This window comes from Triturus cristatus, chromosome 1_2 (assembly GCF_964204655.1).
Source record: "Triturus cristatus chromosome 1_2, aTriCri1.1, whole genome shotgun sequence".
Classification (NCBI taxonomy): domain Eukaryota; kingdom Metazoa; phylum Chordata; class Amphibia; order Caudata; family Salamandridae; genus Triturus; species Triturus cristatus.
Genome location: NC_140580.1, coordinates 88224429 through 88242981, shown reverse-complemented (window position 1 = coordinate 88242981; position 18553 = coordinate 88224429).

Here is an 18553-nt window from a genome sequence, read left to right as displayed (position 1 = left end):
GTGTACCGGGTATATAGCAATTAATCTGGTAAAATATAAAGAGTGAAAAATAGGTATCAAAGACAACTAAGTATTCCCGAAATGGGAACAAAATATAGAGTTTCGAAACAGGAGCTATTTGTACATCTCTGAAATTGTGGTTACCCATATGTCTCCCGATAAAAATGGTACCTCACTTGTGTGGGTAGGCCTAGTGCCCGCGGCAGGAAACAGACCAAAACGCAATGTGGACACACCACATTTTTACAGTGAAAACTGACCCTTTTTTTGCAAAGTGCCAAGCTGTAGATTTCGAATCCTAGCTCTGCCGGCACCTAGAGAAACCTAGCAAACCTATACATTTTTGAAAACTAGACATCCAGGGGAATCCAGGAGGGGGTGACTTGTGTTGCTCTCACCAGGTTGTGTTACCCAGAATCTCCTGCAAACCTCAAACTTTGTAAAAAAACATATTTTCCTCATGTTTCTGTGATGGAAAGTTCCGGAATCTGCATGGATCCACAAATTCCACCCTCCCATTACCCAAAGTCTTCTAATAAAAATTGTACCTCACTCGCGTGGGTGGGCCAAGTACCCACGACAGGCAAGGGCCAAATACGTATTGAGGAGACATCCAAATTAACTATCACAAAACAACCTGGTTTTGCAAGGGGGGGGTCATCTGGGTTTTTGGCCCGGGCTCGGCGGCCATCTTGGGACACTACCAAACCCACACATTACTGAAAACTAGACACCCTGGGGAGTCCAGCGAGATATGGCTTGCATGGACCCCCCACCAACAATTTCCAACCCAGAATCTGCTGCAAACCTCAAATTTAGCTGAAAAAAATCAATTTTTTTCTCAAATTTCTGTGTGGGAAAGTTGTAGGATCACCGGGTTGACCCAAATTTCTTACCACCCAGGGTTCACCCAGGTCTCCCTAAAAAAATGGTACCTCACTTGTGTGGGTAGCCCAAGTACCCGCGATGGGCAAGGGCCCAAAACGTATTGGGGAGACATCCAAATTACCTATCACAAGATGGCCTGGTTTTGCAAGAGGGGTCACCTGGGTTTTTGGCCCCAGGCTCGGTGGCCTTATAGGAAAATCTACCAAACCTACACATATTTGAAAACTAGACACCTGGGGGATTCTATGGGGGTATGACTTGTGTGGACCCCCCAACGTTTTCCTACCAGAATCCCCTGCAAACCTCAAATTTAGCTGAAAAAATCACTTTTTTCTCCAATTTCTGTGTGGGAAAGATGTGGGATCACCGGGATGGCACAATTTCCTACCACCCAGTGTTCCCCCCAGGTTTCCCAATAAAAACGATACCTCACTCGTGTGTGGTGGCCCAAGTACCTGCAACAGTCAAGGGCCCAAAACGTATTGAGGAGTCATCCAAATTACCTAACACAAAACAACCTGGTTTTGCAAGAAGGGCCACCTGGGTTTTTGGCCCGGGCTCGGTGGCCATCTAGGGAAACCTACCAAACTCACACATTTTTTAAAACTAGACACCTGGGGGAGTCCAGAGGGTCAGGCTTGTGTGGACCCTCCAATGTTTTCGTACCCAGCATCCCCTGCAAACCCCAAATTTAGCTGAAACCCCTAATTCAAATTAGAAAAAAATCCTTGTTATCTAGTGGGCTTTCTGACCCCCGGGGGGGGGCAGATTGGGGGCTACTGCCCCCATCTGACCCCCAGAAAGACTGAATTTACCCAAATTAATATGGGGGGGGGGGCAAAGGCCCTTGCCCAAGCGGCCACTCTTCCCTCCCTGGTGCCTAGTGGGTGGATCCCTGCTTAGGGATCCTCCTCCTGGGGTGGTCCCCAAACAGCGATCCACTAGGGAGGGGTACCATTGGAAAAGGGAGATTCTCCCCTTTCCAACGATACCTCTCCTGACTTTTTACATGCTCAGGGGGCTGAGATAGCCACCTGAGCACGTAGAAAGCAAAACTGAAATTAGCCTCTTGGCTCATTTCAGTTTTGGTTTCACTGAAATGACATCAGCACAATGGACTCTGTTACATTCTGGTAACAGTCTTTTCCGGTTAGGTTGAAGTGTAACTGGCAAGGAGGCACAATAGCCTCATTGTAGCCAAACTATTTTTAAGGTAATTGATTCCTAGATTTGGACATCTGGTTTCTCTGGAGTTAGATCACAGTTTTTATTTCAAGAATTAGTTTATTGTATGTAGCCTTGAAGATTGGCCAGAGATGTCACTGTAGTTATAGACCTGCATCAGGCATTTGGGAGTAGATCAATGCAGCTTTGAAATTCAGGATGATCAAAGCATGCATTTCTACCCATTTAAAATGGCCTGACATTATTCCCCTTATTTTGATGAACCTTCAAAGCACTCCAAATGACAGGACATGACGCAAGAAGTGTTGAGGAGAGCCATGAGAATTTTGTCAGTGGCTGCAGCTGCGCTCGTGAATGGTTGATATAATTATTTACTCCAGCCAAGGATTGGCTGATGTAGTGCATTCAGTTTCTCATCATGTTGACTTGACAACCCCACCTTCAGCTGTCCCATGACCTTAGTCCAGGTGACTGGGTCCCATTGAAGAAACACGTCTTCAAATGTTTTAGCCGTATTGGAATGGGCCTTTCGAGGTCACCCTTGGACCAACATTGCTGTTAAATGTTGCAAGTTACCACATTTGATTAATGCCTCCCATCCCAAGAGAGTGAGATGAGCCGGTGAAGAAGTGGTGACAACAAAACTGATATGCAGAGTCAAACTCAAGTTCAGAACAGACGTTCAGAAGGAGGAGAAGACAGTACACATGAGTTTCAAAATCAAGTTGTGACAAGAGCACAATCTGTGGTGAATGAGCCAACAGTAATCTCAATCAAGCAGCTGAGAATGAGGGTGTGCATTGTGAGTTGGAAGAAAATGCAAGCATCTCTGATGGTAGAATGCAGAGGGAAGAGAAGTGGCCTAAAGTTGGTCAGAGACTAAGAACCTTTGTGTCAGAAAAAAGCATTCCAATAAAATCAGGAGAGAACTAGAGCCAACAGGACAGAGTGCTTGTGACCATGAACAACCAGAAGTCAAAACAACAAAGAGACAAAGAGGGCCAAACCGAAGGTATTCAGCTCCTGAGTGGACCTACTTCTTTAGAAGAGATCCGGATCTGAGGGATTGTGAAAATGAATTTCATCACCGTGTTTTTAAGAAGCCCCATGAGCTTTGTTACAACAGCTGAGAGATTGAACACTATTTTTGAAAATTAAACTCAAGTGACATACGTCCTGACGTTGAAAATTCATGTTTTGCACCGTAGGTATCTACTGATATTAGATGCCCATATTTATCCAATAGAAGAGTAGAATTTCCTTGTGGGCATCCAGTCGAAGAGAGCAAGTTCCTAAGCCTACAGTTACCTTGAACTGATTGATTTACAGTGGAACACACTGATTGTTTTGCTGATTTGCTCAGTAGATTAAATGAGTAGATTTGTTATTCTTCTTTTTAGAAAACCATGTTGTCAATCACATGGAAGGGTTGAGAAATTGTAGTAGTGTTGGCATTAGCCATAGTTGGAGAAATAATCTCCAGTTGAAAATGCTTCAACTTAAACTAGATTTAACCAGACCTATTTAGATGAGCAACGTAGATTGAATATGAAAATATTAGACTATTCTGAGGGGGATTGTACAGACAATGTTAATTTTAAGGTGTTAAATGAGTATTCAAAAGTCATGGGTGCCAGAGACTGTTATATTTGCATGTATCATCCTGTTTCAATAACAGCTAGTGTAACCGATCATCATTTGCTCATACTTACTCTCTTATCCGCAGCATAATCACAAATTTCTTTTATTGTCACAATCAACCTGAGAATAATGTTTCAAATGTTGATATGAATGTATTTGCCTATGTTTAAGACTGTAAATCCAAATGCAGAAGTCTGTAGAGAAAATGTACCATTATATAAGGTCTATATCACAAATTAATTCAACTTATCCCATTAGTTTAAGGCTTCATGTAAACTTAATAGGGATGGGGAAAACGTATAAAGGAACTGAACGCAAGAAGAATAAATACTGAAAAAGTGATAGAGAAAAGTGAAATAATTGTTTGGGAAAAGTACTAGGAAACAGGGAGTTGGGGAATACAGCCAAACGTTAGCCTGGATTTCCAAAAGAAGGGAAACGTATGTGTGGTAAGAGGGAAAGATCAGGTTTAAAGTCCAGAAATGGTGTGTTAGAGTGATTGTGAACAGGAGCTCAGAGCTATGGGCGATCAAATTCTGTCAGGGAAAGAACCTGGTATTAGAGGAATTGTGTGTGTGTGTGAAAAACACTTATTTTCAGCATTCGTAAAGCTGGCTAGATAGTTGTTTTTTAGCTTTAGTGTTTCCTAAAGTGTATCACTAAGATGACACAAATGATAAGTGTTAGAAACTGGGTTACTGGTTGAGGTGGGGTGGGGTGAAACCCTACTCAAGCAGCAGTCACAATCCTAGTCAGGGTGAAGACACAAGCAACTCCAAATTAACCTGTGCTCAGCCCTTTAGTACCTTGGCACAGAGCAGTCAGGCTTAACTTAGACGCAATGATGCAGAATCTCTGGAACCAGGTGGTGGGTGAATTAACACAAGTTGCTTCCTTTTGGGTGGTTGTGACCCCCTCAGTGTTGTTTGTTGGGGAACATCAAAAGGCCCAGAGGGCGTAAGATGGCTTATACATTTTTGCAGTTAAAATTGGTGATTGCCAGGCATAGGGTGGCTATCACTTGGATGGGCTAGCACACCCCGGAGATGGTCAACTGGCATACGGATGTGGAAGACTGGTTGCTAGCTGACGAACACCACATGAGGCTAAGCAGACACAATGACAAGGTGGGAGAGGATCTCCCTGATGGCGTACTTTGTGAGACAAGCTCTTGGATCCTGATAGTGACAGCTCCAATAGCTTTGCAGGCTCTACTCAGTCTGAGATGGTTGGACCGGCCCCATGAGGGAGGTGTGGGTGATACAGTGACAAGCAACTGTCTTGCACTTTTCTTGACCCGGATATTAAGTTTGACGTTGATATTATATATCGCTGCCTGTTCTAATTCAGAGGGCTGTCACATGCTCCACCCACTATGAGAACTGAGAAATAAAGTTATTTTTTTTAAACAATTCAAGGTAATGTGTAAAATATTTATGCCGCACTTCAAACAGTAATGAAGTGAAAACACAAAAAAAAACCCAAACCAATTTAGACAAAAAGAGTATACTGTAATAAATAAATGAAGATCAAAATGACAAAAATCCAATCGGTAGAACCAGAGAAAGGCAGGTTTAAATATTGAAGTTAAAATAGTGGCAAAGTCACAAGTTCAGGCCAACCTCGATGGAGTGCAGATTGGCACCAGGCACCCACTTGGGTCCGCTGAATACAGTACCTTTAAACTGGTAGCTAAGAGATGCGAAGTCCTGCGTTGAGAATGCATCGCGCAGCAGAGGCGATGCAAGGTTTGGATAAAAGATGCATTGCACAGTGGCGGTCTTGGGAGTTGGGCAGCGTGATGTCCTTGCATGGAGATTGCGTCATGGTGGTTCTGATGGGCCGCATTGAGCTGGGCAATGTCCTTGAGTGGAGATGTGTCACAGTGCAGAGGTTTTGATGGGCTGGATGAGCGATACGAAGTTCAAGCACTGTGGAAGTTCATGGAGCGGAGGCGATGCATTAGTTCTGAGGGCGATGCTGGTCCTGCTGAATCCACAGATGGGCTGGCAAAGCACCTTCAGGCCCCCTTCCAAGGGTTCAGGGCTAGGGTGGGACCACTTGGGAAGGCAGGACTCATAGATCGCAGAGTCCAGATGCTGGGTTCAAGGTTGTTGGAAGCCTGTTATATCCCTGAGGCTTCTGATCAGGAGGCCATCTGACTAGCCCTTGGTGTCCCTGTGGAGTCCTGGGTTTAGACATTCAGGTCCAATTCTCACCCAGACAAGAGGGCAGCATTTCAGCACAGCAGTCCTTCAGTATAGCAGTCCATCAGAGTGACAGTCCTTTCAGCATCACACAAGTCCGTCTCCCTGGCAGAGTCCACAGTTCTAGAAGTGTACTGAAGAGTTGGGTCTAAGGGTCCAATGTTTATACCTGGCGCCCCTTTTGAAATGGAGGAAGCTTCTAGAGGCTTCCAGCCTCCTGAGGTATCAGGCATCCCTTTCCTTCATGTCCTGGTCATAGCTTGTCTAGAGTCACAAATGACCCGCATCAAATCGTTTGTGAGTGCTCAGGCAAAGCCTTTGTGATGTGCAAGTGTGGTAGGTGGCAGCTTCTCCCCCTCGTTAACTCAGAGTTGCCAATCCTCCCAACACCTATCTTCTATTTGTCTCACTGTCAGGGAACAATACACAAAGACCACCTACCAGTTACACCTAGTCATGTGACCCAGGAACATGCTGCAGGCACCAAGGCCCATATTTATAAAACTTTATTTTGCATTTCCTAAATAGCAAATCCTAAGAAATCCCTATTTAGGAAATGCAAAATGGAATGTACTAAAATTGCAATTTCCTAACAGCGATTCCTACAGAGTCTCAATCGCTATTAAGAAATCGCTATTTAGGAAATGCTAAACTACTCATTCCGATGTGCCTAAGGCCCAAACGTACGAATGGTTTTGAATTTCCAAATTTGCCTCGCTATTTAGGAAATGCTAATCTTTACTTATTTATAGGCCTTAGGACCCCCCTGTATGTATTTTAAAAGTAAGTGGTGGTAGTATAAAGCGCTACAATGCCTTCAGGGCAATAGCGCTCTCAATATGGCACTGCTAAAACAGCATTTTGGGTGCTATTTATTGAATTTGCACATGGTTCCCATCGGTTTGGATTCGATGGTAATACAATTTCCTAAATGCCCATTTCACATTTAGCAAATGCAATGTTCATGCAATTCATTTGTGATTTCATATTTTGTGAATCACAAATTGCACTTTCTACTGAGTAGAAATTGCAATTTGCGACCGCATATATGCCTTTGTACATTAGGAAAGGCTATTTTGCATTTCCTAATGGCCAGAAATTGTGATTCAGTCCGTTAAGAAATGCAATTACCATTCGAACATATGGGCCCAAATGGCTAGGACAAGAAAATGCCAACTTGTTAAAAGTAGTATGAAAAAAGCAGCTGCGATGCACTCAAAGAATCTAGTTTAAACATGAATATGCAAAACTTTTCATATAAACCAACTTATAATAATGCTGTGTGCACCAGGTTAAGGGGCTCTGCAGGCCTCTGAATACTGAAAGTGAAAATAAATACCCAGATCAATATCTGGGGATGCCCAGTGCACTACGAGAATACACAATCCAGTGTGAATGACAACTTATGTGGATATACAGTTTTACTCCACTTGTAGAGAAAGCAATTAAACAATGGTCAATCCAACAAGAGTTCACTGAATCAAAAAGTCAAAAAGAGAGTCCAATCAATGTTTCTTGATGATCCCAAACGATTTTTCTTTATTACTGAAGAATATCGATGAGAGGAAATCAGCAACATATACAATTAGTAATTCAAACAACCGTCTTGGTTTCGGATTTCCCAATGCATTTCGGGCTGTGTAGAGAAAGCCCTTCGTCAGGGGAATCTGTAGGAAATGAACAATAATAGTCTATGTACACTCGAGATCATAGCATGGACATACTGACTCATAAGAGGACAAGGAAGAACTAGACAGAGTTCTCAATCTAGAGAAAACTAAACAGAGTTCTCAATCTTAATAAACGAGAAAGAAAAAATGAACCCATCCCCAAGTGCGGTGCTAGATAATGAAAGGACACACATAACGAAAGTACAAAACACCAGAGACCATAGTGCCAAAAAATAAGTGAAAAAACCAGTGTGATACCTTAAGCGGTTCAAGTACAAGTATCGAAGAAGCGATAACAATGCACCAACGTCTCACTTGCTCATCCTGCACGCATGCGTGAGCCATCGTCTGTTTCCTCAGCGTCCGTTACACGGGTAAGCGGCCAGCATGTATGCCACACTATTTTTGTAAACTAGACTCTGTTTCCTTGATTCATTGTTCACCCGTGTTATGTTTTCACAGAAGTCCTTTGACATCCTTTCCATTTCGGCTACGATGTCGTTGTGCATATTTTATCGTGGTAAGATTAGTTTCGATTGGTCACTCACTTTTCTCGAGTAATTCACCACCCGTGCGGTTCACCAATGTTATTGTTAATTTCCTCAGGGTACGCATCCCAGGAGACGTTGGTGCATTGTTATCGCTTCTTCGATACTTGTACTTGGACCGCTTAAGGTATCACACTGGTTTTTTCACTTATTTTTTGGCACTATGGTCTCTGGTGTTTTGTACTTTCGTTATGTGTGTCCTTTCATTATCTAGCACCGCACTTGGGGATGGGTTTATTTTTTCTTTCTCGTTTATTAAGATTGAGAACTCTGTTTAGTTTTCTCTAGATTGAGAACTCTGTCTAGTTCTTCCTTGTCCTCTTATGAGTCAGTATGTCCATGCTATGATCTCGAGTGTACATAGACTATTATTGTTCATTTCCTACAGATTCCCCTGACGAAGGGCTTTCTCTACACAGCACGAAATGCATTGGGAAATCCGAAACCAAGACGGTTGTTTGAATTACTAATTGTATATGTTGCTGATTTCCTCTCATCGATAGTCTTCAGTAATAAAGAAGAATCGTTTGGGATCATCAAGAAACATTGATTGGACTCTCTTTTTGACTTTTTGATTCAGTGAACTCATGTTGGATTGACCATTGTTTAATTGCTTTCTCTACAAGTGGAGTAAAACTGTATATCCACATAAGTTGTCATTCACACTGGATTGTGTATTCTCGTAGTGCACTGGCAATCCCCAGATATTGAGCTGGGTATTTATTTTCACTTGTTAAAAGTGGCATTTTTAGAATTGTGACTAAAAATCCAATTTAATACTATTAAAGAGGGCTTGTAATCACAGTTCCATAGACACCAAATTTGACAGGTCTACCTGCTCCCAAGTGGACGTTATCACTTATTAAATGTAACATGGTAATTCCAATGTTATCCTATGGGAGAGGTAGGCCTTGCAGTAGTCTGGGCCTACCCTAGGAGTAACATATATGTATCAAAAAGGAAGGTTGGGCCTGGGAAAAGGTTTCTTTTGCCAGGCTGAAATGGCAGCTTAAAACTGCACATACAGTCTGCAATGGTCGGTCTTAGATATGTTTAAAAGGCTACTTAAGTGGGTAACACAGCCAGGTGATGTAAAGTCCCTCAGGTTCGACTCCATCTTATGTAGGACCCAACTTCATCTTGACTAATAAAGATTGCCATCTTTCCACTCACAAATAATGGAAATCCCAATCTTTCCAGAATCATGCAGAGTCATTGGTCCTGTCTGCTATTAGACGCAGATGTTGCCTGACCTTATCTTTCTAAGAACTGTGAAAGCGTCAAGCAATTTGATTAATGACACAGATAAAAACATCAAAGCGACATTTTTCGGGTCAAATTACTGTTTTCCACCATGTTACGGTTAATTAAGAACACCTACAGATATATAACCAAAATAGTGTAGTCTGAATTGATGTCCTTTTACCTTGTATGTTCTTAAGCAAACATCTAGGATGCATACCTTGATGCACATATTCTATGTCAGACATTCTTAAACTTATGTCAGAAATTCCAATTTCTAATACGATTTAGTATATAAGGACGACCACTTCACCACTTGCCAGGAGAGGTCCTCCGTCTAGTTTATCGCCCGAGATTCTGCCAGAGAGTCTCACAAACCGCGGGCATAATTTGCAAATGCAACATCTCGCCTTAAGCTGATAAAGCTGAGTCCCAAAGAAAGACCGTCTGACTGCTACCGCAGCATGTGTTTGCCCTTTGCAGGAAACACTGTCTTCACGCTCTGCTGATAAAGACAGGCTTTGCTGTCAACAGGGTATGCAGTGTGTCCTTTCTCCCTAAGAAACTCTAGACTGCAACTTCCTCTGCCTTCCATGCTCTAGCACATAGAAGTCGACTTTAGGGTTTTAGGTTCTAGATGACATTTTAAATAACATTTTAACAGCGCTAGACATTTTCAGTTTATTCTCGCTATTCATAACATGGCTTCTTGCTGTTTTTGTAATATTCTGAGTAGTTGTTTTAGATGTACTGAAAACAGATTGTTCCTGTAGTAATACATGTTTTAACTCTAAAGTCTTCATTCTTCTTAGTATAGTGTGTGTGATCGGTGTATAACGAAATAAGGCTTGTTACTGTTTCCACTGTGCCCCTGCTCCTTTTATGGCCATGTTAGTAATCCAGAAGAGTATACAGTGGTAGATCTGCCGGCACATCATAAGGTTTACCAAGATTTGGAAATTCCTTTAACTTACCAAGAACACCAGAATAGGTTTGGTGGTCAGTTGCAACATACGCACAGAAATGTCCATTTGGGGCCTCTGAGTAATAATGGAGCTACATGGCCAGTTTTGGTTGGCTACACTCCCATTCCTTGCCCTGACAACCTAACACAAGCTGAGGTTGCAGGGGGTATTAAACTACATAGTTACCTAATACAGAAGACATGTAAAGTTTGTACAGCATACTCTGAGCTCCAGACCTGCTCTTGCAGCAGGACCTGGTGCTCCCGCACAAATACAAACTATTAGTCCACAGACTAACACTGGCATGGAAAAAGCTCCCGTAAAGAGTGATTGAATGGCTTTCTAGACTGCTCATAAAACCAATTATTTAGAAGCAGTGTATCCACACAGTACCCTCCCAGGATAAACATAGAGACTGTGTCTTCCTCTTGGGAAAGTGCCTTCCGTAGAGGAGTGTAACACCTGGGAAGCATCATTACATGCATTTGCACTAATATACATGGTTCGCCTTCATTGACCGTCCTCCCTGATGTACTCAGACAGATACAAAACAAGCACGGAGCTGCACAAGCTCTGGATTTAAGAATTACGTAAACGGGGAGCTTTTCTACAGTATCTTTTATCATCTTAAGCAATATCAAGGAACAGGCTTCAGTTCTGGCAGTACGTCAGAGACTGGAAGCAGTTCCAGTTCAAGACCTTGAATCGGAACTACCAAAAATAATTGCAGAAGTTTATAACTCTGTAGGTATAGATACCTTGGGTACTCAAGACATTAAGCCCCATTTAAAATCCCAAAATAATACTAAGGTTTCAGTTAAAAAGAAATCTGCAATGGAAGAGAAGGAGAAACAGAAAGATAAAAGACAGACTGGATCCCCAGCTTCTTTTGGTCAATATCAGTATTCTGATAGCCGCCCTTCTCATTCTTTTCAGGACATTGAAGGTAAAATAACAGAAAGGGGGAGTCGATCTGAGTACCAAAGAAAACAGGAGCATAATAGAGAATGTGAAGGAGGATGTAAGAAATAAGGGTAAAACAGGGAAAAAAAGGATTGGACTCTAAAACCCCAATAACAAAAATCAAAGTAGCAAGTCTTATGAGTCCTGCGACACAGGACTTGGGTGAGAGTGCTCCTAGACAGCACCGCAGAAGTCACAATTGTACATCAGACGCTTCAAATGTTTCTGGTTGCGAATCAAACTGATGACTTTAGACAGATTGAGACTCCAGATCAACATTTAAAATTTAAATCCTCCTGATAGGGTTTACAACTTGAACATACAAATTGAAGGGGACATACTATGTGTCAATAAAGCAGTCTTTTGGTCACAATTATCTGAAGACTATGACCTCATTTTAGTGGAAGAAGACTGGCCCCCACCGGGAGGACGTCAGAAGGATAGCCTTCTCTCCTATAGTACTTGAGCATGTCAGGGAAATATATGCCAGTGAATGGCCCGTGAGACAACATCAAGCCTTATATAAAAATCAATCAGGATGGGACAAACACACTAGAGTCCCAGCCACAAGCATAATATCCTTTGAAGCCAGAAGCAAAAAATAGGATTTAATGCAATATTAGGTCAGCTGCAGAATCAAGGCATCATAGCAACTTACCTCTCACCAATCAACATGCCCCTTTTCCTGTCTCCAAACCAGACAGTTCCTACAGAATAGTCTAGGGCTATAGAAATTAGAATTCACAAGTGAAAATATGCAGTACAAAACGTGCATAGCGCAGGTTTCTTTACCAAACAATTGTGAAAAAAATACAAAACGACAATGGATATTTCGCCTAAGAGTGAATATCTAACAGCTTTCAGTTTCGACGGAGTGTAGTTTCCATTCCGACACTTGCCCATATATGAATAGTCTTGGCTTATTTTCCGCAGGAATTATGGAGATCATATAACCCAATCCCGAGATGTCATAAATTTATGATATCTTCCTAACTGATGATGATTTAAATCTACACCGGAGTCGGGTAGACAGAGTAGTTACAAAATTAATTTAATAACAAATCGAGATTGCCTACCTGACGGTGACTTTTCTAGGATAGGAGTTATCCAATGAGGGCAAAGGTTTAGCTCCAGACTTCCTTCAGAAGTTTGGCTCCTTCCAACCTCCCAATACACTGAGAAAGTTGCAATCCCTGTTGGGGTTTCTTAACTTTGGGCGTACCTATTTGTCTCACTACGTGGAGAGAGTGAAGCCTCAGTTATCCCTGATTTCTCCCACGTTTTCAGCCAAATAGTGGTGGAACACGTACACTGATATCTTGCGTGCTCTACAGGCAGACATGCTTGAGAATAATTTTTTACAAACTAGGGACAACAAAACAAACCTAGTTATCCGAGTCATATCCAGGCACTATGATTACACCTATGTGACCTACAGTGAAGGACAGAATGTTCCTATTGCTTACACGTCACACTTGTATTCCCGGGAAGAAGCACGTTTTGCTTCCCTTGAAAAAATCCTGATGGCGATACAAATAGCTTTATTAAAGGAGAGCCCTTTGGCGCAGGGAAACCTATTATTATTTTTACCGTACCAGCTCTAGGGGCACCCACAAAGATAAGCATTCGTAATGTTCGTACCCTATACCCGAGATGGGTACAGTGGGCCTCTTCTTTAAGTGCAGTGGATATAAAGTTTCAGTTTAACCCCTCTCTTTGAGCAAAAGCTTTTCTCCAATATGAACAGATTGTTGTTCTGACTCTGGACACTTTACCCATTGAGCCTTACCAGAACATCTTCAATACAGATGACTCTGCCCAACCTGCGGTAGGAACAAAATATAAATACTCCACAGCCTGCGCAGAGGACAAGGTGTAATGAAAGATGGTGAATTCATACCGCAACACACCCACACTAAAATCTTAGGTGACAGTACTGCACAACATACAGAATTACAAGCCCTGCTACTTGCATTACAAAAGACTGACTCCAGTTCCCACACTTATTGTGTCCGACTCAGCCTTCTGTGTAAAAGGCTACAATGTCGATTTGTAGCATTGGAGAAAAAATTGATTCACAAGGAAGAGCTATAAAGAACAAACAGCTTTGGGGAAAGGTAGCTGTCTTATAAGATCAGCTTCCATTGGTCCATGTGAAGCACACTTTGCATCATCAGTGTAATGGCTTTCATGCTAAAGGGACCTGTGCAGTCAACTTAGTGGTGAAAGCTGAAATCAAGACTGTCCGAGTAGCAGTCCTACCCATATATGAAACAAAGATCGACACAGATATTTTAGCAGCCATAAGTGCAACCATGCAAGTTTGGAAACCTCCAGCATGTTTTCCTCCCAAATACTCCTGCACCCTTATTTCAGATAACATTCCTGTAGATAGAATACCAGGAGTCGAAGACAGAATAATACCTAATAATCTGTCCAGATTAGATTTAATAAAAGAATCCCATGAGGGGTTAGCATCTGCGCATGCAGGAATTAATACAACAGTAGCTATGCTACAGCAAAGCTACCTGTGGCCTAGTTTATATAAACAGACTAGGGACTATGTTAGACAGCGTGACATTTGTCAACAGATTAAACTTCCACTGGAAAAATACCTTTGCCAAATCCCCCCATGATCTCAAACATCCCCTTCCGGGTGATTTATTTGGACCACATTGGTCCCATCTATTCCACTAACCGATATAAATACATAGTGGTGACTACTGATTCAAGTTCTCAATTCGTATGGGTTTGGCCACAGAGATATGCAGGCGCTTCAGCAGTCGTAAGAGATCTGCAGTGTCTAGTGTCAATTATTGTATTCCAGAAAGGAGGGAGAGAGCCTATATCACCCTCTAGATCCTAGGCTACTCAAATGTGAACCAACAACATAAATATGGCTCTAGCTGGATAGATTCAACGAGTGTCTGTGGCGGCAGCTCAATCATTTCATTCAGAAAACGGTCCTGTGTTTGCCTCCAAGGCTTACAGGGATTCAATGTCTACTCTGGGAGTTTGTCTGCAATTCAGCAACCCGTTCAAAGTTGAATCAAACGGCGTTGTATAAAGGGCCAATGGCATGATTAAACAAGCTTGGACTGCTGTGGTGCCAAGTTCAGGTCTTCGTTGGTACCATAATCTGTATGGTGATCAGACAGCTTTAAATAACTTGCCTAGATAAATATTGGGATGATGCACTCCATATGAGGTCCTCTTCAGAGTTCCTATGTATGTGCCTGGCTTAGATAATAATTCTGGGAAGGTGGTGAGTGAATATAAATTTGACTTGTAGAAATGTTTAAATGTTTTACAGAGTATCCAAGAAGTCAAAGACAAGTTGTCTAACACAAACCACTCTGGTTTCGCTACCTGTGAAGAGAAGGTTATCACTGCTGATGAGGGGTGTGCTTCCAAGGTTGGGGACCTAGTTAGGGGGAAAATACACAACAAGCAAGCGTTTGACCCATCCCACAGACCACCAGTCACTGTTCTTTGGGTAAAAGGCACCAAAACGGTATTCTGCCTCCTTTGCCTGGCATAAGAGAAACCGACAGGTGTCTACCAATCACGTCAAAAAGCATTATGTGGTCAGTCCTCTTCAGCCAACCTCCGCAGACACCAAGAAGGATTCAGAGTAGTGTCTCCCAGCATTTCCCTACTCTGAATACCTAAGCCTGGGAACAAAGCACAAGTTCCCGGCTGGGGATAACTGAGCTTAACACTCTCCGCAGAACACTGAATGTAACACAGCAGATGCTGCCAATATGACAGTGGCTACTTTCCAACGCAATTCCTTGGTTTACTATGAAATTACACCTGACGTTATGTCATTGGAACTGGTGCTCTTTTGAGAGCCTCAGGAGACCATGATACTGAAAAGGAATCTGGATATTTCCAGTAGACTTTTCAATCCCTTCTACAGTAATTCACTGCAAGAGACGGATTCATGCTTGTCAGTGGATTTTCATGGACATGGAATACACGTATCCTGCTGAACAATGCTTCAGAGAGACTCTAGCACGCTACTTGGGACATGCTTGGCTATCTTAACTTGACAAGCACTGGATGCTCACAATTTGGAAAATGGATGCTGCACTAGTAAAGTCTGTGTCTGGTGCATGGTGCATAAGCTGTCCAACTGAAATCCTCTTAGATACACATCTGGAGCAGACCCCAATGACTTACCTCGATATTGTAGCAGTTATTAATTCTCTGCATGAGCACCAGAAAAAATGTCGAGGAATGCATCTGTCCATTCTACAGGATGCTACCTATGACAGAGCAATATAACTAGTGAAACATTTCGAAGCAGATCTGGATGAATGGGTTGATTCACTGTATGCCTTTGAGCCACCTGGAGAGTGCCCAAGACAAGCAATCAATTGTTCGTCCATCAAACACACAGAATGAGACTATGGGCATGCTCTGTATAGTTTTTGTAAAGTTCACATGTATGCTGCATATGCACCCGATGATGTCGACATGTCCTCTGATGATGAATGAACCCTACACATGAGTAGACCAACGAAAAACAATATGCATTCGTCATATATACCACAAAAGTCTGTATTTTTTATGACCCAAAGAAAACTTTTCTTTTTAATAAGACTCTTTACTAATTTTTTGTTTTTATTTTATATTGCATATTTTTAATCTGGCCTGCTTCATATCATCCCAGGTATGTTTAGTTGCGGAACATGCATCAAACCCTTTTGATAGATAAAAAAAAAATATAGATATATATATACTTATACTTTTACATATGAGCAATGGACCATGACACTTAGGCACGAAGCCATGATAATATCATTAGCCCCCTTTTATTTACACCTAGATTTATCAGTCCTACCAAAATTAAGTTTTTTGTCGGATTGGCATCCTTTCCTTTTCATTCTTTCTTTTTTTATTTTTACATGCCAACTCTTTGGCATGCACATCTATTTATAGAGCAAAAATCATTTATACTTTTTTTTGGAAGGTACTTCCAACATATTTCGGTAGTTTTTACTTGTTGCATTAGATCGAATTCATCAGAATTATAAACTCTTTTTCTTATACTTTTTATTATTATTGGCACTTTATCTTCAATACGATAGCACCTCGATACCATGTCTGTTATTTAGGCAAAATCAGGCATCTTTTTACATATGTATAATTTGTCATTTATTATGCTTTTTGATTCTGGGATATCTCAGTATTCTACTGGTCATTGGGTCATCTATTTTGGTTTTATCTGATCGATTTTATATCCCACTATCATAGATAGATTTCAATAGCAAAGTGATGAACAATTTATAACAAAAAAACTATGATGAAAAAAACGTGATCAAATGTAATTGTTTTTTTTGGTATTTGACCTGTATTTATTGATGTCTGTTCAAACATGCTCAATAGCTGTTATTATTTTGTCTATATCTATGCGGGGCAGGTCATGTGATGTGCCTACGTATTGCACTAGCACTTTAAAAAATGCACTGGAATTGGGCTCCGACATGTCATGTGAATAAGGCTCTGTGGAGCTGAAACGCGTCATGGCGACTAAAGGAGTGAAGTAAAATCACCTCAGCACTTACATTGATCCGTGTTCATTTGTTCGGTGTGGATTTTTGCCGAGAGTGGAGAAGAAAGTGATATATATATGTATATATATATACAAGCCAGGGATAACAAAGTCCCTATGGTCTGACTCCAGCCAGGTGCCGTCTCTGTGGTAACGGTGACGAAAACATAGTACACCTTATTACCGTCTGTAGAGACCTACTACAAGAACGCCGGACCCTTTTGAGACCGTCTTCTAATAAAAACCGGATAAGGCAAGCAGTGCTGGCATTCTTCTCCGGCGACGACATCCAACTGAGCTGCCAGATGGTAAAATTCCTTAAAGCTGTAGAAGCCCGCCTTAATAAAGTGAAAGAATGTCCAATAAGTCCAAATGGTCTGGCCGCAGAGTGGAATATAGCACCATAATCCTCAGCGAGAAGGCTCCCCCTCGCATAAGCGAAGAATTAGGAGGATAGTTGTGGCATCCACCTTAATCTTTGCACACTAGGAGGCCAAAAAGTAACCTGGCGGCAACAAGTGACTAGCTGGAAATCTGGTCCTCATCGAGTATCATCGTCATAAACTCTCAGTTTGAAGAGTCAATGGTATAGAGCCTAAAAACTAAGCTAGTATGGCTTAGATGTCCTTCTGAAACTCTCGCTCTTTGAGCAACCAACTCTGTGCATTGGTTAAGGGCATTTTTATGAGTCTGGTTGTCTTATTACGGTCTCTTTCTGTAGGGCATGTGTGATAATTTTCTGTTGGCTTGAAACGAAGTAAGCGGTAAAGTATGCGGTGGGTTATTTTTTGCTGCCCCTTTGCACCATGGGTTTTAATAACTAGCCGGATAGAATTGGAATGCAAGCTACCCCAATCTATGCAGGGGGCTAACCCCGCAAGGTTCTCACTGTCAGAAGAGAAATGAGTCAGCTTTTAGGTTGATTTTATGCTTTATTCATGTTTTATTGTTTTTACATTTTCTAACAGTGGTTTTTTTAATGGTCTATCATAATATTAACGCAATTTGTCAGGTTCTTTTTTGAGCACGAAACTGTGTATATTGATGATGGTTTGTAATGGTTTTAATTAACTGCACAATAAAGTGTTACCTTACCTATGGTCTGACTCCATCTTATGTAGGCCCCGAATCCATGTCAGGAGAAGTTCTGTGCCCAGATTATGGCCCGAGATTCAGCCAGAGATTATGTTACCTACTGCCAGCACATTTTGCAGATGCTTCATCTCACCCGAAGGCTGAAGCTGACAAAGCTGAGTCTCAAGGAAAGATTCACTGACTACTACCACAGAGTGTGTCTGCCCTTTGCGGGGAACACTGACTTTGTGCTGTCCTTGATAAAGACAGTCTTCGCAGTCATCAAGGTATGCAGTGTGTTCCTTCTCTGCCTTCAATGCTCTCTCTTTGAGCATAGAAGTAGATGTCAGTGTGTTAAGTTCTAGATGAATTTTTAAAACAATGCAAGAAATGTTAATTTTATTCTCGTTATTTATAATGTACATTCATGCTGTTTTTATAATATTCTGTGTAGCTGTTTTAGATGAACTGACAGATTGTTCATGTAGTAATAAATACTTTTTATCTCAAAAGTGTTCATTCTTCTTAATACAGTGTATGTGATATGGTGAATAACGAAATGAGGTTTGTTACTGTTTCCATGGTGCTCCTGTACCCTTTATAAGATTGT